Raw genomic sequence first — 23938 nt, 5'->3', positions numbered from 1 at the left:
GAAGTGGGTGTTCTTGCTTTCGGCAATACCACCATCTTCTCATCCTTCTAGGACAGGTCTGGCTGCTACTTTACAGGCACTTTTGCTACGCGCACACCTCTGTTTGGCATCCCAAGACTGGAACTCTTTGGAACTTAAATTTAACTCTTCTTCTTCCCTCTCATTTCTATTCTTTCTCTAGATGATCACATCCATTCCTTGATTGTCTGCGGGCTATATGCTGATTAGCCTCCAATGTATGTAGATAGAATTCCACTATTAATTTCTACTTCTTATTTGTTCTTTGTTATTGAAGTTCAAGTTATTTAACATATAGTGTATTCTTGGCTCCAGGTGTAGAATTTAGTGATTCATCACTTACATATAACACCCAGGGCTCATCCCAACCAGTGCCCTCCTTAATGCCGTTACCCATTTAGCTCATCCCCCACTCACCTCCCCTCCAGCAATCCTGTTTGTTCTATATAGTTAAGAGTCTCTTATGGTTTGCTCCCTCTCTGTTTTTATTTTATTTTATTTCATTCTTCCTTCCCTTCCCTTATGTTCATCTGTTTTGTTTCTTAAATTCCACATATATAAAATCATAAGATATTTGTCTTTCTCTGACTTATTTCACTTAGCATAGTACACTTTAGTTCCAACCACATTGTTGCAAATTGTAAGATTTCATTCTTTGAAATCTCACATGCATTTTAGTTTTTCATTTCCTAAATTTAACAGTTTTCTCACAACACTTATTTCCTGCCCAGCTTTCTCATGCCAGTAAATGTCACTTCTACCAAAGTCAAACTACTGAGAATCTTCCATGACTTTTCTTGATCACTTACGTTCAAAACCTATTCATCGGCAACTTAATTTGTTTGCACCGCCTAAAAAACAATCTCTAGTTCAGCCATCTCTCGCCCTTACTATTATTGCCAGCCACTCTCTCTACTTCTACTCTGACTTCTTTAATCAATTCCCCACAGAACAACCAGATGGTATATTGAAAATACCCTCTGCTTCTAATACGCTGAAGGCTTCCAATTGTCTGCACATGTTTTCAAAAGCCTGGGTGATTACCCCCTGCTTATCTCCCTTGTTTTCTCTAGTACCATTGTTTTGATTCAGCTACAGAGGCTTTTAGTCTTCTAAGGGTATTAATGTCGTTCTTGCTCCAAGACTTTTGAACATGCTGCTATTTCTGTTATAACAGCCAGCTATCCACATAGGTCCACCTTGCTAACATTCCCTTTTACTCTTCCCTTCACGTTTCCTTCATTTAATTCAGGGACCATCTTGTTACCTCCTATGAAAGACCTTCCCCCACTGTTTCAAATATATATACCTTATACTGTGTCCTAAATTTGTGTTTTTCTTGTGATACGTGCTACAAATTGTCGGTCTACTTGTTCTCTTAATACCTTAGTAACTGTTTTCACTAATTGTACACAGGAAGAGAACAGGAACCACTAGCCACTGAACAGTTACTTCAGTGTCTGGTGCATAGAATGTTCACCTGTCCAGTTTACATAGCAAAGAAAGTAATCAAGGATTTTTTTAAAGTTTGTTTGCTGGTTTGTTAGTTTATTTATTTATTTAGAGAAAGCATGAGTGGGGCAGGAGCAGAGAGAGAAGGACAGAGAGAATCCTAAATAGGCTCCAGCCTGTCAGTGCATAGCCTCATGTGGTACTTGATTCCAAAACAGTGAGATCATGACCTGAGCCGAAACCAAGAATCAGACGCTTAGCCGACAAAACCACCCAGGTGCCCATTAATTGAGGATTTTAAATGATGCAGTTTAGGGGTGCCTGGGTGGCGCAGTCGGTTAAGCGTCCGACTTCAGCCAGGTCACAATCTCGCGGTCCGTGAGTTCAAGCCCAGCGTCAGGCTCTGGGCTGGTGGCTCAGAGACTGGAGCCTGTTTCCGATTCTGTGTCTCCCTCTCTCTCTGCCCCTCCCCCGTTCATGCTCTGTCTCTCTCTGTCCCAAAAATAAATAAACGTTGAAAAAAAAATAAAAAAAATGATGCAGTTTAGCTAATAATAGTTTATATTATAGCAAATATATAGGAAATATAGGAAATATATTGACACCTTAAGTTAAAGAAACCTTGGCCATTCATATATTCTCACACACAGTTTTATTTTACTTTTTTTGGACATTATCTTAAACATAGTAGTTACTAATTTATAAATATCTTTTTATTATTTATAGCAACCTGTTATGTATGTGTATATATATATATATATATATATATATATATACATATATATAATTACCTTTAATTTGTAGATGACAAATCTAAAATTTACAATAGATGATTTTTTTTTTTTTTTGGATAATAAAATTAAAGAGTCGAACAAGAAATCCTGCTCAGTTCTTTGGATTCCATAGGCAGCTTGAAAAAAAAAAAAATCACCTCACTGGGTGCCTGGGTGGCTCAGTCTATTGGTGTCCAACTTGGGCTCTGGTCATGATCTTGTGGTTGGTGAGTTCAAGCCCTGTGTCAGGCTCTGTGCTGACAGCTCAGAACCTGGAGCCTGCTTCGGATTCTGTATCTCCCTATCTATTCCTCCTCTGCTCATGCTCTCTCTCTCTCTCTTTCTCTCTCTTCCTCAATAATAAATAAACATTGGGGCACCTGTGTGGCTCGGTCAATTAAGCATCTGACTTCGGCTTAGGTCATGATCTCGCAGTCTGTGAGTCCGAGCCCCGCGTCGGGCTCTGTGCTGACAGCTCAGAGCCTGGAGCCTGCTTCAGATTCTGTCTCCCTCTCTCTCTGTCCCTCCCCGACTCGTTCTCTGTCTCTGTCTCTCTCCCAAAAATAAATAAAAATATTTAAAATAAATTTTAAAAACTAATAAATAAACATTTAGAAAATAATAAAAAATCACCTCATATGAATACATTTCACAGAGATGACTCTACTCATCTGTTCATTATAACCAATTCTATCATTTCTTCATTAAGCACCCATTAACTTCAAAATCTGACTTTTCTGCAAAATGGTCGAACCTTTCACTCCCTTCATTTGTACTGTCACCACAGGTCTGAGTGTAAGATTATGTGCCTTGAGGGCTCAGACTGGAAGAGCACAGGGCTCAGGCACAAAGAAAAAAAATGATACCTTTTTTTTAATTTTTAACGTTTATTTATTTTTGAGAGAGAGAGACAGACAGAGAGAGAGAAAGAGAGGAGCAGAGAGAAAGAGGGAGACACTGAATCTGAAGCAGGCTCCAGGCTTTGAGCTGTCAGCGCAGAGCCCCATCCGGGGCTCAAACTCACGAACCGTGAGATCATGACGTGAGCTAAAGTCAGACGCTTAACCGACTGAGCCACCCAGGTATCCCAAGAAAAAATGATTTCTTATGAGTTCTTTTATAAAAGTGATGTCACTGAAGTATTAATAAAATTTGGAGATTAGTAATAATGTCCTCAGTAATTTGAAAAACATATGTGGTTTAGCTGCAATAATTTTAAAAACCATTTATGGGAGGAGGAGGGAAGATGGCGGCGTAGGAGGACGCTGGGCTCACCGCGCGTCCTGCTGATCACTTACATTCCACCTACACCTGCCTAAATAACCCAGAAAACCACCACAGGATTAGCAGAATGGAGTCGCCGGAGCCAAGCGCAGACGAGAGACTCACGGAAGAGGGTAGGAAGGGCTGAGAGGCGGTGCAAACTCCAAGGACTGGAGGGAGGGAGCCGGGGCGGAGGGGCGGCTCGCCGGCCAAGCAGAGCCCCCGAGTCTGGCGGGCAAAAGCGGAGGGGCCTGACGGACTGTGTTCCGACAGCAAGCGCAACTTAGCGTCTGGGAGGTCATAAGTTAACAGCTCTGCTCTGAAAGTGGGAAGACTGGAGGACAAAGGGAGGGAGAGCTGCTGAGCCCCCAGAAGACAGAGCTCAGTTTGGTGGGGAACAGAGGCACTCACCAGCGCCATCTCCCCCGCCCATCCCCCAGCCAAAATCCCAAAGAGAACCAGTTCCTGCCAGGGAACTTCCTCGCTCCCCGCAAACACCCAACTCTGTGCTTCTGCGGAGGAGCCAAACCTCCGGCAGCGGATCTGACTCCCTCCCGCTGCCACAGGGCCCCTCCTGAAGTGGATCACCTAAGGAGAAGCAAGCTAAGCCTGCCCCTCCTGCCCCTGTGCACCTTGCCTACCCACCCCAGCTAATACGCCAGATCCCCAGCATCACAAGCCTGGCAGTGTGCAAGTAGCCCAGACGGGCCACGCCACCCCACAGTGAATCCCGCCCCTAGGAGAGGGGAAGAGAAGGCACACACCAGTCTGACCGTGGCCCCAGCGGTGGGCCGGGGGCAGACATCAGGTCGGACTGCGACTCCGCCCACCAACTCCAGTTATACACCACAGCACAGGGGAAGTGCCCTGCAGGTCCTCACCATGCCAGGGATTATCCAAAATGACCAAGGGGAAGAATTCCCCTCAGAAGAATCTCCAGGAAATAACAACAGCTAATGAGCTGATCAAAAAGGATTTAAATAATATAACAGAAAGTGAATTTAGAATAATAGTCATAAAATTAATCGCTGGGCTTGAAAACAGTATAGAGGACAGCAGAGAATCTCTTGCTACCGAGATCAAGGGACTAAGGACCAGTCACGAGGAGCTGAAAAAAGCTTTAAATGAAATGCAAAACAAAATGGAAACCACCACGGCTCGGATTGAAGAGGCAGAGGAGAGAATAGGTGAACTAGAAGATAAAGTTATGGAAAAAAGGGAGGCTGAGAAAAAGAGAGATAAAAAAATCCAGGAGTATGAGGGGAAAATTAGAGAACTAAGTAATACACTAAAAAGAAATAATATACGCATAATTGGTATCCCAGAGGAGGAAGAGAGAGGGAAAGGTGCTGAAAGGGTACTTGAAGAAATAATAGCTGAGAACTTCCCTGAACTGGGGAAGGAAAAAGGCATTGAAATCCAAGAGGCACAGAGAACTCCCTTCAGACGTAACTTCAATCGATCTTCTGCACGACATATCATAGTGAAACTGGCAAAATACAAGGATAAAGAGAAAATTCTGAAAGCAGCAAGGGGTAAACGTGCCCTCACATATAAAGGGAGACCTATAAGACTCGTGACTGATCTCTCTTTTGAAACTTGGCAGGACAGAAAGAATTGGCACGAGATTTTCAGTGTGCTAGACAGAAAAAATATGCAGCCGAGAATCCTTTATCCAGCAAGTCTGTCATTTAGAATAGAAGGAGAGATAAAGGTCTTCCCAAACAAACAAAAACTGAAGGAATTTGTCACCACTAAACCAGCCCTACAAGAGATCCTAAGGGGGACCCTGTGAGACAAAGTACCAGAGACAACACTACAAGCATAAAACATACAGACATCACAATGACTCTAAACCCGTATCTTTCTATAATAACACTGAATGTAAATGGATTAAATGTGCCAACCAAAAGACATAGGGTATCAGAATGGATAAAAAAACAAGACCCATCTATTTGCTGTCTACAAGAGACTCATTTTAGACCTGAGGACACCTTTAGATTGAGAGTGAGGGGATGGAGAACTATTTATCATGCTACTGGAAGCCAAAAGAAAGCTAGAGTAGCCATTCTTATATCAGACAAACTAGACTTTAAATTAAAGGCTGTAACAAGAGATGAAGAAGGACATTATATAATAGTTACAGGGTCTATCCATCAGGAAGAGCTAACAATTATAAATGTCTATGCGCCGAATACCGGAGCCCCCAAATATATAAAACAACTACTCAGAAACATAAGTAACCTTATTGATAAGAATGTGGTAATTGCAGGGGACTTTAACACCCCACTTACACAAATGGATAGATCATCTAGACACACGGTCAATAAAGAAACAAGGGCCCTGAATGAGACATTGGAACAGATGGACTTGGCAGATATATTTAGAACTCTGCATCCCAAAGCAACAGAATATACTTTCTTCTCGAGTGCACATGTAACATTCTCCAAGATAGATCATATACTGGGTCACAAAACAGCCCTTCATAAGTTTACCAATTGAAATTATACCATGCATACTTTCAGACCACAATGCTATGAATCTTGAAATCAACCACAGGAAAAACTCTGGAAAACCTCCAAAAGCATGGAGGTTAAAGAACACCCTACTAACGAATGAGTGGGTCAACCAGGCAATTCGAGAAGAAATTAAAAAATATATGGAAACAAACGAAAATGAAAATACAACAATCCAAACGCTTTGGGACGCGGCGAAGGCAGTCCTGAGAGGAAAATACATTGCAATCCAGGCCTATCTCAAGAAACAAGAAAAATCCCAAATACAAAATCTAACAGCACACCTAAAGGAAATAGAAGCAGAACAGCAAAGGCGGCCTAAACCCAGAAGAAGAAGAGAAATAATAAAGATCAGAGCAGAAATAAACAATATAGAGTCTAAAAAAACTGTAGAGCAGATCAACGAAACCAAGAGTTGGTTTTTTGAAAAAATAAACAAAATTGACAAACCTCTAGCCAGGCTTCTCAAAAAGAAAAGGGAGATGACCCAAATAGATAAAATCATGAATGAAAATGGAATTATTACAACCAATCCCTCAGAGATACAAACAATTATCAGGGAATACTATGAAAAATTATGTGCCAACAAATTGGACAACATGGAAGAAATGGACAAATTCCTGACACCCACACTCTTCCAAAACTCAATCAGGAAGAAATAGAAAGCTTGAACAGACCCATAACCAGCGAAGAAATTGAATCGGTTATCAACAATCTCCCAACAAATAAGAGTCCAGGACCAGATGGCTTCCCAGGGGAGTTCTACCAGACGTTTAAAGCAGAGATAATACCTATCCTTCTCAAGCTATTCCAAGAAATAGAAAGGGAAGGAAAACTTCCAGACTCATTCTATGAAGCCAGTATTACTTTGATTCCTAAACCAGACAGAGACCCAGTCAAAAAAGAGAACTACCGGCCAATATCTCTGATGAATATGGATGCAAAAATTCTCAATAAGATACTAGCAAATCGAATTCAATGGCATATAAAAAGAATTATTCACCATGATCAAGTGGGATTCATTCCTGGGATGCAGGGCTGGTTCAACATTCGCAAATCAATCAACGTGATACATCACATTAACAAAAAAAAAGAGAAGAACCATATGATCCTGTCAATCGATGCAGAAAAGGCCTTTGACAAAATCCAGCACCCTTTCTAAATAAAAACCCTTGAGAAAGTCGGGATAGAAGGAACATACTTACACATCATTAAAGCCATTTATGAAAAGCCCCCAGCTAATATCATCCTCAACGGGGAAAAACTGAGAGCTTTTTCCCTGAGATCAGGAACACGACAGGGATGCCCACTCTCATCGCTGTTGTTTAACATAGTGCTGGAAGTTCTAGCATCAGCAATCAGACAACAAAAAGAAATCAAAGGCATCAAAATTGGCAAAGATGAAATCAAGCTTTCGCTTTTTGCAGATGACATGATATTATACATGGAAAATCTGATAGACTCCACCAAAAGTCTGCTAGAATTGATACATGAATTCAGCAAAGTTGCAGGATACAAAATCAATGTACAGAAATCAGTTGCATTCTTATACACTAACAATGAAGCAACAGAAAGACAAATAAAGAAACTGATTCCATTCACAATTGCACCAAGAAGCATAAAATACCTAGGAATAAATCTAACCAAAGATGTAAAGGATCTGTATGCTGACAACTATAGAAAGCTTATGAAGGTAATTGAAGAAGATTTAAAGAAATGGAAAGACATTCCCTGCTCATGGATTGGAAAAATAAATATTGTCAAAATGTCAATCCTACCCAAAGCTATCTACACATTCAATGCAATCCCAATCAAAATTGCACCAGCATTCTTCTCGAAACTAGAACAAGCAATCCTAAAATTCATATGGAACCACAAAAGGCCCCGAATAGCCAAAGGAATTTTGAAGAAGAAGACCAAAGCAGGAGGCATCACAATCCCAGACTTTAGCCTCGACTACAAAGCTGTCATCATCAAGACAGCATGGTATTGGCACAAAAACAGACACATAGACCAATGGAATAGAATAGAAACCCCAGAACTAGACCCACAAACGTATGGCCAACTCATCTTTGACAAAGCAGGAAAGAACATCCAATGGAAAAAAGACAGCCTCTTTAACAAATGGTGCTGGGAGAACTGGACAGCAACATGCAGAAGGTTGAAACTAGACCACTTTCTCACACCATTCACAAAAATAAACTCAAAATGGATAAAGGACCTGAATGTGAGACAGGAAACGATCAAAACCTTAGAGGAGAAAGCAGGAAAAGACCTCTCTGACCTCAGCCACAGCAATCTCTTACTCGACACATCCCCAAAGGCAAGGGAATTAAAAGCAAAAGTGAATTACTGGGACCTTATGAAGATAAAAAGCTTCTGCACAGCAAAGGAAACAACCAACAAAACTAAAAGGCAACCAACGGAATGGGAAAAGATATTCGCAAATGACATATCAGACAAAGGGCTAGTATCCAAAATCTATAAAGAGCTCACCAAACTCCACACCCGAAAAACAAATAACCCAGTGAAGAAATGGGCAGAAAACATGAATAGACGCTTCTCTAAAGAAGACATCCTGATGGCCAACAGGCACATGAAAAGATGTTCAGCGTCGCTCCTTATCAGGGAAATACAAATCAAAACCACACTCAGGTATCACCTCACGCCAGTCAGAGTGGCCAAAATGAACAAATCAGGAGACTCTAGATGCTGGAGAGGATGTGGAGAAACGGGAACCCTCTTGCACTGTTGGTGGGAATGCAAATTGGTGCGGCCGCTCTGGAAAGCAGTGTGGAGGTTCCTCAGAAAATTAAAAATAGACCTACCCTATGACCCAGCGATAGCACTGCTAGGAATTTACCCAAGGGCTACAGGAGTACTGATGCATAGGGGCACTTGTACCCCAATGTTCATAGCAGCACTCTCAACAATAGCCAAATTGTGGAAAGAGCCTAAATGTCCATCAACTGATGAATGGATAAAGAAATTGTGGTTTATATACACAATGGAATACTACATGGCAATGAGAAAAAATGAAATATGGCCTTTTGTAGCAACGTGGATGGAACTGGAGAGTATGATGCTAAGTGAAATAAGCCATACAGAGAAAGACAGATACCACATGGTTTCACTCTTCTGTGGATCCTGAGAAACTTAACAGGAACCCATGGGGGAGGTGGAGGAAAAAAGAAAAAAAAAAAAAGAGGTTACAGTGGGAGAGAGCCAAAGCATAAGAGACTGTTAAAAACTGAGAACAAACTAAGGGTTGATGGGGGGTGGGAGGGAGGAGAGGGTGGGTGATGGGTATTGAGGAGGGCACCTTTTGGGATGAGCACTGGGTGTTGTATGGAAACCAATTGGACAATAAATTTCATATAATAAAAAAAACAACAAAAAAAAAACATTTATGATAAAAATAAAACTTCTAAACTCCCTTATAGAAAGAAGAAAACATTTCAATCAAAGACACAGCAAAGGTATAATTCCTTGGATGTATGAATTGCTACTTGTGAGCACGGTCACATGTAACATACACCTATGGGTATGACATTCCACGTTCCGCATCCTTTGGAACTGAATTGGTGTGTAGCATCTACATGACAAAAATAAAAGCAATGCATTAATGTTAATTAATCTGAATAATGATCTCATGTTTAAGATGGGTCATAAACATCATTTATGATTTAATTTTATATAAATCAAGATGAATATCATGCATAAATGTTAGTTAAATGATGCAGAATAATATTGTCATGACTGCAATGAGTTTATTGTTGAGCAGATGAGGAGGAGGAGAAAAATGGGAGTAGTTAGTTCCTGTAGCTCAATAAAACATATGGAAATGAGTGCTTTCATTAATTATTGGAGAAAATAACGACAAAAAATGTTCTCCTTCCCCTTGGAAAAGAGTATATCAAATACTTGTTTTTGACAAGGCCAAAAATTATTGAAGGGCTTTACCTCTGTAATATGCTCTGATTGTAAAGGATAGTTCATCTAAATCAAAGTACCTATCTCCATGTTTCCCTATTTTGTATATTACATATTTTATTTGCACTGACCTTGGAAAAACTCAGATAAAAAGTCAAGTTAAGGGGTGCCTGAGTGGCTCAATTGGTTAGGCTTCTGACTCTTGGTTTTGGCCCAGGTCATGATCTCAAGGTTTGTGAATTCGAGCCCCACATCAAGCTCTCTCTCCCTCTCTCTCTGCCCTCCCTTGCTTGTGTTTGCTTGCTCTCTCTCTCTCAAAATAAATAAACTTAAAAAAGTCAACTTAAGATAAAATGCATGCCTTTTTGCCCTTTCAATGACCAATAATTTTCCACTTGACTTGTATCTCTTTCCATCCCCAAATCATTTACTAGAGATTGGATATCTTAAGACTGCTTACTCTCTTAAATTCATCTTTTAATTCTCTTTACTTTTTTTCCTATCCCCATAAACAATCAATTGAGTTAGTAATTAGTTTTAGAAAATATCCTTCGATTTAATTCAGTTCAAAAATTAACTGAAGAATACATGTTTCCAGCACAATATTTTCTGTAAGGACCTAAAGAAACAGGGCTTTCCTTCAAAGAATTGAGTGTGTAGTGAATCTACTGGAAGAATAAATGGAAGTTCTAGAATAGAAGCAAGGAGGGTTAGCAAGACTTTAGGAATGGCCCACAGAAGTGACCTGTGGGGTGTGTCTGGAAGGGTAAATTGTTTTTTTCCTTCTTTTTTTAAAGTCTATTTATTTATTTTTGAGAGAGAGAGAGAGAGAGAGAGAGAGAGACCCAAACAGGCTCCACACTGTCAGCACAGAGCCCAACAGAGGCTCCAACTCATGAACTGGGAGATCATGACCTGAGCCGAAGTCAAGAGTTGCATGCTTAACCGACTGAGCCACCCAGGTGCCCCAAATTATTTTTGTATTCAGGAAAGGAAACGGTTACAATGGACGAAAGGGAACATATATAAACTTTAGAATAGTTAGAGTCTGAGTAAATACAGAAATTATAGAGAAATATGAAATGAAGATTATTAGGGTGTGACTGTAAAAGAAAACCGGAGATAAAACAGCTTCAGATTTAACATACACTTTTTTCCCCTGAATGCATTGGTATGGCCAATTATATATCTATATCTATATCTATATCTATATCTATATCTATATCTATATACACACACATATATATATACACACACATATATATTTTAAGGAGCTAATTCTGCTAAAAATGTAAGAATAAACTAGATTCAAAAAGAGTAAACACAGGCAAGAAGCACATAAAAAAAAAAAAGGAAAAGAAAACTCCAAAAGGAGGCAGTGCCCAACAGCTTTACCTTTTGCTATTGTATGTATTATCATAAAATAACTTTAACTGATATCTCTGCATTTCCCACCTTCTGCTTGCACATTACACGGCTTATCATAAAACTGTCTTATTTGGCCTTCTCACATTTTCCCTCTGCCATCACATAGTACATTGTTTACCTATATTAAAGAAATCACCACTATTTTACGAAATTACTTCCCTATTTCTATTCACGTAACACATAACCTAAATTAGTAACAGTAGGTAACCACTAAAAAACAAGTTCATTCTCATTTATTCTATACAGACATTTGGAATAGACTCACCAACAAACTTTACAGACAAGTTTAGTTAAACATTACATATCGCGTATAATTTAGTCCTACAGATGGAACATAGTTTTTTGAAAACATACTTATTTCAAGTACCATAAGCATTGTGTGAACTAAGTCACATTGAAGATTAAAAGTCTCCTTACCTAAAAGATGTCATTGGCTGGTCTCTCCCAATGAAACGATCTCAACTCACTTTGTAGCTTTTGTTTTCTTATCTTCTGGCACATCTATCTTTGTTTTGTTTTGTTCAAGGATCAATCTGTCTGGAAAAACATGGTGTGCATTCTTTATACATATATAGTTTCACTTTCAGCATAATTTGGGTTTAAAGGTGTTAATTTAAGGGACCGAAATAAATTGAAAATCTGTCTCCCTTGCCTTTCTTTTCTCTGAAGAAATTGTCAAGAGAGGAAGGCATTCTATTTTCAGCTTTATTCCTTAACTGACTTTGATAGTCTCTGTTCCCACATGCAAAACACAATTATAGTACTTAGAAACTACATTAGCACTAATCTCACTAATTTTATTAGAATTATTTTTTATGCTTTTTGTTTAAATTGTAAATTCAGACTTCATCAAAATATCATCTTCCTTGGGAAATAGCAAAAGCATGACTTATCTTGTAGCTATACTTAAAATCACGAGGGTCATTTTAAGGGATGACCCAGTAATTAAGTAGGTAAGAATAACAGAGTGCTTTATGTTTATTTTGTAATAATCTAAGAATATAATCTTTCCTATAGTTCCTTGAGCGCAATTTTTATTACTATTTTCATTTGATAAATTATTTCAGACTACAAGATCACTTATTTTTTAATACAAAATGGAATATGCTATTGACATTCTTATTTTTTATTGTATTTTAGTTTGGGGGAAAAAACAGCCTTTCCTCATAAATACACTTACTACTCTTTCTATGGCTTTGAGAGCAGACATAAATCAAGAACACATAGAATGTAAGCTATTTTTATGGGTATAAAATCACTATTCATTATACAATTTTATTGGGTCACAATATGTAAATATAATTCATGATACACAAAAGATTGCATAATTCTAACTGTGTTTCTACTCTTATTTCCAACCTGAAAATAACTATAAGTTAAGTAAAATGTCTTTCCTGTGTCTTTCCATTTCATGAAAGAAGTCATGAATTTGCTAATTATGTAAGCTGTTTACCAAAACAGATTTATCAATTGCTAACTATGCTTAGAGTACAAATAACATCATATTTTATTGTTTTAAATTAAATTTAGGTTGGCCTTCCCCACAACAACCTTTGCCAGTGATCCTGTTTCAGTAAATTTCTAGGTCTATCTTTCCTTCTCCCTAACGAAGAAAACTATTTCCATGAAAGAAATGCAGGATATGTGCCTGGCCATCTGTCTGCAAATTTCTGAAATCTGGATGGACCACTTGAAAGCATGTGGCTAGGTATGGCTTCCACTTCTTCCTATCTGTGAGATGTTCATCCAGACTCCCAATTGCTGTGGCTCCTAGTGGGCTGCCATCAACCACATCCCCCAAGCCACTGACAGGAAACCATTGGACATGTTCACTTTTCTGCACATGCTGAAGGGCATGGAATTTCGAACACCCTACTCAGTCTCTTGGATCCAACATCGCTTGGTCAGACTGCTGCCTCATTTCCCACCTTTTTATTTTTTTAAGTCTGTTTATTATTTATTTATTCATTTATTTATTTTTATGTTTATTTACTTTTGAGAAAGACAGAGACAGAGCATGGGGGAAGCAGGGGGGGGGGGGTCAGAGAGAGAGGGAGACACAGAATCTGAATCAGGCTCCAGGCTCCGAGCTGTCAACAGAGAGCTGGATGTGGGGCTCAAACTCAGGAACTGTGAGATCATGACCTGAGCCAAAGTCGGTTGTTTAACCGAATGAGGCACCTAGGCATCCCAAGTTTATTTACTTTGAGAGAGAGAGAGAAAGAGAGAGAAAGCACATGGAGGAGGGCAGAGAAAGAGGGAGAGAGAGGAAGGAGGCTTTGAGCTGTCAGTGCAAAGCCTGATATGGGACTATATCTCAAAAACTGTGCAATCATGACCTGAGCTGAAATCAAGAATCTGAAGCTCAACCACTGAGCCACCCAGGAACCACCTCCACCCCCTTGTGTTTCAAACTTTAGAATTTAAATCCTTCTTCTTCTGTTTAGACAGTTCAAAATAATGTTTTCTTTGGCTTCTTTCAAAGTACCAAGCAATGTCTAGAGTTTGCATTTGGGATGTTCCTACTTTCTCTTTTATTCTGACATACACACAAAGTTAATCTACAGAGGTAAACTGAGGCTGAACCATAGAAGACAGTACTTGAGTACATCCTGGAGTGGGGTTGTAAATGGCATTTGATTTATCTTTCATTCATGCTCATGAGTCTGTATATTGAAAAGTGCCATATAATTTCTCAGTAGGTTTTCGAGCTACACTGAACTTGCAAAACTACAATCTTATTATATTATATTCTAAAATTGTATGTTTTTATGGACTTGGAGTAATATAAATCCCGAATTTAAAAGAAATACCTGTTTACATAGTCGCTCACAATCCAAATGTGAATATAGGTATATATAAATATATATGTGCATGTATGTAAGCATACATACATATTTCTATATCTATGAGTGTGTATGCATATACATAATGTCTACATTTGTACTGCATTAAGAAATAGTCTGTTATAACCTTTTTTTGCTGGTAGGAGAACTGGAGATGAGGACAACCTGGAATATTACAATAGATTAGATCATTTTTTGCTTTTTAGTCTCCTTTTTCCTTAAATCCTACCTACTTTTACAAAATTGACTCTCCTAAAAATACCACTCTATAGCTTCTACACCTGGTACACATACCTCTAATGGCTTTCCTTTGCTCAATACAGAAGTCTTCAGCATTGTTTTAATTTTGTAAGAAAATAACGGTGACAACAAATGTTTATTCCAATAAAATATATCTATGACATTAAAGTTAAGATTTATCTGGATGGTTGTATAATTCACGGCAATAGTGTACAATCACCCGTTTTTATTTTTTTCCTCTACGGAAGTATATCAGTATGCTAGCGAAGGACTATGGCTTACAAAGGGACTAAATTGAAACTCATTCTAATTTACATTTTTAAAATTTCAAATTATGTGTCTACGTTAGTAATTAATTAAGGGCGCCTGTGTGGCTCAGTCGGTTAAGCATCTGACTTCGTTTCAGGTCATGCTCTCATGGTCTGTGCTTTGGAGTCCTGCATGGGGCTCTGTGCTGACATCTCAGAGCCTGGAGCCTGCTTCAGATTCTTCTCCCACTCTCTCTCCCCTCCCCCGTTTACGCTATGTTTCTCTCTCTTTCTCTCAAAAATAAACCATTAAAATTAAAACCATTTTAGTTTTAAAATTAAAACCATTAAAAATTTAAAAAAAGAAATTGGTAACAAACCCTTTTCTGAACACTCTAATGTGTTACAACATCACAAAAAAGAATTACGACTTAAAAAATAAATTTCACGTTCAAATTTTTGGTAAACGTCCCGGATAATGCAATCCCTACTTACTTCTTTACCCTAATTTTCCAATATCCCTATTCTATAAACATCTTTGAAACATATTTCTATTTATTTTATCTGGGAAACTTTGTTTATAATGTTTCCCCCCTTCTTGTTTTATTTATCCAAGTCCTATCTCCTTTTAATCATCCCTTATAGCAAATAGTTATCATGCATCAGGGTTTATAACAATTTGGTCACTTCTATGAAATTAAGTAGGACTTACACTTCTGGTAATACATTTTATTGATTAATTTTATATGCTACCACAAATCCTAAATACATACATGTATGTGTGTTTGCGTGTGTATATTATAGATGATGTGTATAATATATAGTACATTATCTATATTATATATACTGCACACATTCATATATGAGCACATACACATGTAGCATGTATCTTTTCTGAACTCGTAAAATATGTAAAATATGTAAAATATGTGCCTCAGCTGACGTCATCTTGTCCTTTAAGAGACATGAAATTACCTCAGTCTTTCTATAGAAAAATGTCAAACTAATATATCAATTCACAGGAACACACAATCTTATGATTTTACGCTGTTTCTTATTGCTTCCAAATTTCACACACATATTGCCTCTTACTGCCACCACATGCTGTTACTTTCTTCCCACTGTGCCATAACTGTGTGCCACTTTGCACACAATTCAGTCGCTGTTCTCCATTTCAGAGAAAGAGAGGGAAATAGAATATTTTAACTGACCATTCTGTGTATGCCAAACTTCAATAAATTTTGGAGAAAATGATGGACAGGACCGAATGTAAAGCAAAAATACATTAAACTTTAGTAATATGCAAAGCTGCCTTTTGACATTCTTCAGCCACCCTACCATCAGAAATGTCATGTTGATGTTTCCTCTTACAGGGTCCAACCACTTACAGTATTGCCTATCCCTTTAACTCCTGTCTCTCTCCTCTCTTCTTTCCTTTATTTCTAAATTTCTCTATATTCTGTAGAGTTTCTTTGCTATCTCTTTATTTGTCTTTATAAGACTTGCTATGGACTGACTTGTGTCCCCTGCCCCCCAAATTCATATGTTAAAAAAGCCCTAACTTCCAGTGTAACTGTATTTGGAGATGAGGCTTTTAGGAGGCTATCAGGATTAAGTTAAGTCATAAGGGTCAGGTTCCAATCTGAGAGGACTGGTAGCCTTATAAGAAAAAGAGAGAGAGTTATATCTCCCTCCATTTGCACACACTGAGGAAGGGCCATGTGGATATCTGCAAGCCAGAAAGAGAGAGCCCACCAGGAACTGAATTGGCCAGAACTTGGATCTTGGAATTTCCATCCTCCAGAACTGTGAGAAATAAATTTCTGACGTTGAAGCCACCCAGTCTAGGGTACTGTGTAATGGCAGCCTAACTGCACTATGATAACACCTATTTTGAAATCCCGAAAATTCTATCTCCATAAAACTTTTCGTGTTATTTCTTAAACATGGATCATTTACCCTGAAGAATAGATCTCACAGCAAGCAGATAGTAGGAAAAAATGTTGTTTCTGCACCTTGCTTCAATTAAATTCAGTCCATATGATAAAATTTGGCATTTTTGTTTTTCTTTGATGCCTATTAGAATGCCCTAAGCATGCTGGGAATGAATAAGATTGACAATAGATTGATAATAGCCACGACTAGCTTATGTACAGCCTGTGGACTACTGCCAAAATTATAAAATTAAGTAGATTAGAATTGATGAAACTAGTTAATTCTTTGTCCACTCTGTATTAACTGCTTTCATGTATAATTTTTCTATATCCATATATTTAACCTTATCATCAAGTAAAAGTCTTTTCTAGGGGCGCCTGGGTGGCGCAGTCGGTTAAGCGTCTGACTTCAGCCAGGTCACGATCTCGCGGTCCGGGAGTTCGAGCCCCGCATCGGGCTCTGGGCTGATGGCTCAGAGCCTGGAGCCTGTTTCCGATTCTGTGTCTCCCTCTCTCTCTGCCCCTCCCCCGTTCATGCTCTGTCTCTCTCTGTCCCAAAAATAAATAAACATTGAAAAAAAAAAAAAAGTCTTTTCTAGAAAATCCATTTAAAGCACAGTGTTTCCAGTCGACGTGGCCTTTTAAGATTGTTGGTTTTAAGATAGCTCTAGGTAAGTATGGACTAGGAATTTTTTCTTCCTTTACTGTAGTTTAATTTGTTGGCCAAGAATAAAACTCATTCATTCCTGTTAGGCTGTAAGTCACCAGTCTTGATCATTTGGGGAATATTTCTCTACCTTTTGTAGACAATCTAAACTAAGACTAGGTTTATTTAAAAAGAGTAAGTTGGGGCGCCTTGGTGGCTCAGTCAGTTAAGCCGTCAGGGCAGAGGGCTTTCTTGGGATTCTCTGACTCCCTCTCTCTCTGTCCCTCCCCTGTATGCAGGTGCATGCAGTCTCTCTCTCTCTCTCTCTCTCTCTCTCTCTCTCTCTCTCAAAAATAAACATTTAAAAAATTAAAAAAAGCATAAGTTACATGTGTCTTCCTAAATACATCTGATAATATAGCTTAGTGATACCAATGTTGCTTTGAAACATTGTGTCCCTCAGTAAAACGCCAACTTTGATTTCAGTCTGGACAATCAGCAGCATTAGCTCTGATGAGTTGAAAACATTCACCTTTCCTTTCATGGTGAAATTATTAAACATATTCTTCTCGCTGATGGAAAATTATGAAATTTAAAAACTTAAGCTCTTTTATTTCATGAAAAAAATATGAACGGTGTAACAGTTGTCTGGCTTTTAGCTTGAATGAAAATAAATCTATGGCACCAACAGCTTTTGATTTTCTTTTTTCTTTTCATAATCCTCTAAAAATTATTGTTATTGAATCAGTTCAGTAAAGTAAATTAATGATCAGAAACAACATATACTTCAAGTAGTAATATAATGAAAATTACTGTTCAAATCTATGAATCTGTAAACTGAATCTGAAAACTGAATCTGTAAACATTCTAGATTTTTCTCATGGCTGAATGATATTCCATTGTGTGTGTGGATATATATATATATATATATATATATATATATCCACACACACACACACACACACACACACACACACACATATATTTCACATTGCCTTTATTCCTTCACCTGCCATTTGCAATAACGTGGACGGACTTTGAGCATGTTATGCTAAGTGAGAAAGACAAGTACAATATGGTATCACTTATATGTGGAATCTAAAACACCCAAACTAGTAAAAACAGAGGATAAAACAGTGGCTACCAGGGAATGAGGAGTGGGGAATAGGACAGATGTTATTTAAGTATAGAAATTTGCATTGAGTAGTAGATAAACCCTAGAGATCTAATGCACAGTTCAGTGATTATACACAACAATATTGTATTACAATCATCAATCTTGCTAAGAAACTAGCAATTAATTATTCCAACCACTAAAATGAAATGATAATTAGGTACCGTGATAAAAGTGCTAATTATCATTACCAATGCAATCATATTAAAATATATGTGTATCAAATTCATGTTGTACACCTTAAATTTTATTTCAGTAAAATAACATAAATTTTTGTATTTAAGATTTAGAATATTACTGGCCGTAAAGAAAATGTAATGCCTTCAAATTCAGCTAGTTATGGGCTTAATTTTTGCACAGCTTTCTTTATAATTCTGGCAACTTGGATAAGCTAGTTAACCTTCCTGAGTCTATTAAATAGTGATAACTATACCTAATGTGTGGAATTCTTTTGAGAATTAAATTTAAAAAAATATTAAATTGGATATTTCTTTCCATAATGTTTCTTACTTTTTAGGTATCCAAGACATACCATTATTATGATTTTTATAATCATTTCTATAAACGTAAATAAAAATAGTAAAAATTTAAAATACTGAATACAAGAAGTATAATCCCAATACTGTTTTTATCTTTAACCTGTGTCACTTCTTGGTAGAGTAAAAGATGAAGAGTAAAAACATTCCTTGGCATACAATGCAAGACATTTCACTTTCTGACCACATTCCACCTTTGAAACTAGCAAGCCCTTGACAATTTTGACCTACTTCAAATCACCTTACATTCTCATACAATAGAGGTCTCAAGAGTCCCTGGACTATCATAGTCATAAAATTTCCTTTTGTCTGTAAGTCCTTCTCTTCTTCTCAAAAATGTTACTTAATGTCTAAGCATTCTTGATACATCTCTCTACATTTCCCAGTTTGTGTAGTATTTCTTTGCCAATTCACAGAAAGCATTGCACTGATAATTTTATAACAGCAAACAGCTTGAAGAATCATCAGCTCTCTATTTATAGATCTGCATCAAGACAGTGAGTTTCTTGAAGATCATTATCATTTCCTAATTATCTTTATACCTCCAATGACTAGCAACAGGTTAAATTAATAACATGCATTCATAGATCACTCTCTTGACTTTTATGAAATGAAAGATGGAAGTATATTATGAAATAATCATCTAGCTCATCATTGATAATTAAAAGTAAGCTGTTGATAAAACACCAGTGATTAGCTTAGTCACATTACATATTTAGGGAGTATATTGGGTCCTGGAGGCAGTGAGAGGTGGGTGGGTTGTGGGTGGTGAGAGATTATGGGATTTTTCTAGAGAGTCTCATAGGGAAGTACTTTAATGAACAACAGTCTAAGTAACCAATTCTTATTTTAACCACTAAGAAATAAAATAATATTCAAGGGTACAGTTCAGTTTTATAGATAATTTCATAATATGTAGTCAATATAAATTTAAAAGGTTCCAGATCAGACTAGTCTCAAAAAAAAAAAAAAAAATCATGGCCTTTTCAGTATTTTACAGTAAAGTTTTATTATATATTAAACTTCATAAAGATAGAGCCAATAAGTACAATATTTTCTAATGTGAAAAAAAATATACATTTAGGATTGTGTTTTTTTACCACTGGACTTGAAAAGAAAAGTTATACTTTGTATTTCATTAAGAAAAATAAATAAGGAACAACATAAGTTTAAGTTTCATAAAATTGTTGTCTTTAGGCCAAACACAAATGTCTGGATGACCAAAGTCTATTGTCTCTCATTCTTGTGGTCAATGTTCATGGCAACTTCACAATCTTGTGGAAGCTATCTTGATTTTGTTTCTGTTCTGTTTTTATTAAAAATCAGTGTAAAAATGCATCATGTTGGTTTGTAACTACTTGAGAAAGAGTACACACAGACACATCTCTACCTATAGTAGAAATGCATTAAAGAAAAATTACACCATCTAAGTTATGAAATACACAATATAATATAACTATTTTCCATTGGATCATCCTTTCTCCATTCTTCTCCCATCCTGCCCTGTGTCCCTAGAGGCTTAGTTTTGTGGGCTGTGACAAGGGCTATCCTTGCCTTCTGACTGCTATTGGATTTGGCCAATGGGAAGCAATATCATGAGCTCATGATATTTCTTTCTCTAATTCCATCAATGATATGTTTTTTTTTCTAAATAGGTTGATTTATATGACTATTTGCTCATGATTGTCCTGCTCTGTTGTTTCACTCATTTTTTAATATTAGCTAACTCAAAAGTATCAAAAGGAATTGGTTTCTCATACATATATGAACAAAATCTATAAACTCATTAAAGCTTTCTTCTTTTAACACCTTTAATAAAGACATATTTTTATAATCAAATGATATGTCTTCATTCTGAAAATTTAGAAAATATACATGTGTAAATATTAGAACATAATTTTGTCTTTTTACATATTGCAGCAAAGATGTTAATAAGTTAGTTAGCATTTGTACTATCATGATATATCAAGGATATAAAAAGTTCATTCTGTGAACACCCCAGTTAACAACTAAGCATTAGCTTGTGATTATATATTTAGGGAAATGCATCATAGACAAAATGAGTATAACCAACTTTTCCCTTCAAACTCATAATTAACCAAGTGTTTATATTATTGTATTATTCTTTAAAGCAATGTCGTAAAAACTGATCCTTCTCCATTTTTTAACCCCTGGTGCCCGGTGGCTCAGTAGGCTCAGCACCTGACTCGGTTTCAGCTCAGGTCATGATCTCAGGACTCATGAGTTTTGAGTCCCTTGTCTGGGAGCTGAACCTGTTGAGCCTGCTTAAGATTCTGTTTCCCTTTCTCTCTGCCTTTCCCTCACTTATGCTCTCTGGCTCTCTCGCTCAAAAATAAATAAACATTTAAAAAAAGAGAAAATGAGAAAAAAATTACTCAGTTTGGTGAGTCTGAATGTCACTGTCTGTAACAAATAAAAAAAAATATATTGCCAAATTTAGTTATTAAAAATGTTCCTTCATATGATGTTGTTATTGATATTTATAATTATCACTGTTTCTTTCTTTTTTTTTTTTACTTTTCTCAATTTGACTCCTCTTGAACTCTATAAAATTATATTTTGAACATACATTTTGTCACATATAATCCAGAGTCATACAGCTTTATGACATTCTAGTCTCTTTCAAGTTCAATTTGCATAAAGTCTCCTGATACACATGGCTCTCCATTACCTGCCTGGCCTCCAAGTTTACTTCTCCTTTCCCCTGTTATTTTATGCCCACTTCTCTGTTTTATAAGAATACTGTATTGATAATTACTGCCATTCCCTTGTGTGTTGTTCCCCACTTCCAAAATGAATCTTATTTCCCTACCAAATTTCAAGTCCTACCACTTATCTTCTTGTTCCCTGAATTATTGTGGCACCTTCAATTAAACTGTATATATATATATATATATATATATATATATATATATAACTTAAGTTTTACTTAAATTCCATTGGTGAACATACATATTAGTTTCATGTACAATACAATACAGCAATAGAGTGTATTGACACTTCCATATTTTTCCAAAGAGTCTGAGACAATTTTTAAAACAATAATACACCTCACATTCACATTGGATAAATATAAAAATTCTACAGGAGTTTTTAAAATCCCCACAAGAGAAAAAGAGAGAGCATTTTATTAGCCCCTAGAATAGAGGTGATTACAATGGTACATGTAATTTATATTTACATGTAATTGTATAATGATATTTAATGTCTATTAACGTACAATATGAGATGATTTAGTCTTTTGACTACATTGTTAGCTCACAAAGTGCAGGGAGATTTAACACTTTCTGTATTTCTCACTGATATGATGCAGACTCTATAATATATGGTCATTTGTTATTAACTGACAATTTATAGGGCCTTTAAATCTGCTTCATAGTGTGTGCTTACAGCCTTTATCACTGCTAATTTTATCACTGCAATTGTTCATTGTTTTGACCCTTAATTTTCCCTTTGATCAAAATCAGTCAGCCCATGTCTTTTGGCATGCCATGCCCAGGATGATCTTTAAACTGGTGCATCTGCTCTATGTAATATTTTAAGTTGTGTGAATCAATTTACTGTTTTAACCAAGACCAAAATTTTATCTCCCATGGTTGTGAAATGATTCTAAACGTACACATATACAAAGGCTATGAGCCAATGGAAATTCAAACACAGAATAAGAGAAACGATTAAAGAAAGAAGTTTTCCTTATATTTCATTGGACAAGAAGCATTCAATGTGATTTTTATTTATTTCTCCTATGTCTGTAACATCAGAATACTTTAGCACAACAGGCACTTCTATCTGTCCATTTTTAGGCTAGTGAAAAGAGACGAGCAATCTGTGTCAATGCACCATAAAATTCACATTCTAAAAATTAAAACAGAGTTACACTGTGATCTTTATCCCATGTATGGCTCCTAAATTTGTTCTTGCTTGTTACAGAATGGCCTCTGGGGCTCCAGAAAGTGGAAAACTGACTTCAGCAGACTGGCAAGCCTTCTCTGGTTTTGAATTCCAAGGTTTTTATCTATTAAGTAAATATTTTTGTTAGTTATAACAACAGCAAATGCTCAAGAAAAGCTATTTTGAAAATCAGGAAAAGGGGAGGAGGGAAGATGGCGGCGTAGGAGGACGCTGGGCTCACCGCGCGTCCTGCTGATCACTTAGATTCCACCTACACCTGCCTAAATAACCCAGAAAACCTCCAGAGGATTAGCAGAATGGAGTCGCCGGAGCCAAGCACAGACGAGAGGCCCACGGAAGAGGGTAGGAAGGGCGGCAAGGCAGTGCGCGCTCCACGGACTGGCGGGAGGGAGCCTGGGCGGAGGGGTGGCTTGCCGGCCAAGCAGAGCCCCCGAGTCTGGCGAGCAAAAGCGGAGGGGCCTGACAGACTGTGTTCCGACAGCAAGCGCGACTTAGCCTCTGGGAGGTCATAAGTTAACAGCTCTGCTTGGAAAGCGGGAAGGCTGGAGGACAAAGGGAGGCGGAGCTGCTGAGCCCCCTGACGACAGAGCTCAGTTTGGTGGAGAACAAAGGCGCTCGCCAGCGCCATCTCCCCTGCCCATCCCCCAGCCAAAATCCCAAAGGGAACCAGTTCCTGCCAGGGAACTTCCTCGCTCCGCGCAAACACCCAACTCTGTGCTTCTGCGGAGGAGCCAAACCTCCAGCAGCGGAGCCAAACCTCCGGCAGCGGATCTGACACCCTCCCACTGCCACAGGGCCCCTCCTGAAGTGGATCACCTAAGGAGAAGCCAGCTAAGCCTGCCCCTCCTGCCCCTGTGCACCTTGCCTACCCACCCCAGCTAATACGCCAGATCCCCAGCATCACAAGCCTGACAGTGTGCAAGTAGCCCAGACGGGCCACGCCACCCCACAGTGAATCCCGCCCCTAGGAGAGGGGAAGAGAAGGCACACACCAGTCT

The sequence above is a fragment of the Leopardus geoffroyi genome, chromosome B1 (genome assembly GCF_018350155.1).
Source record: "Leopardus geoffroyi isolate Oge1 chromosome B1, O.geoffroyi_Oge1_pat1.0, whole genome shotgun sequence".
Lineage (NCBI taxonomy): Eukaryota > Metazoa > Chordata > Mammalia > Carnivora > Felidae > Leopardus > Leopardus geoffroyi.
The sequence above is the reverse complement of the archived record's forward strand: the minus strand, read 5'-3'. Positions refer to the sequence as shown.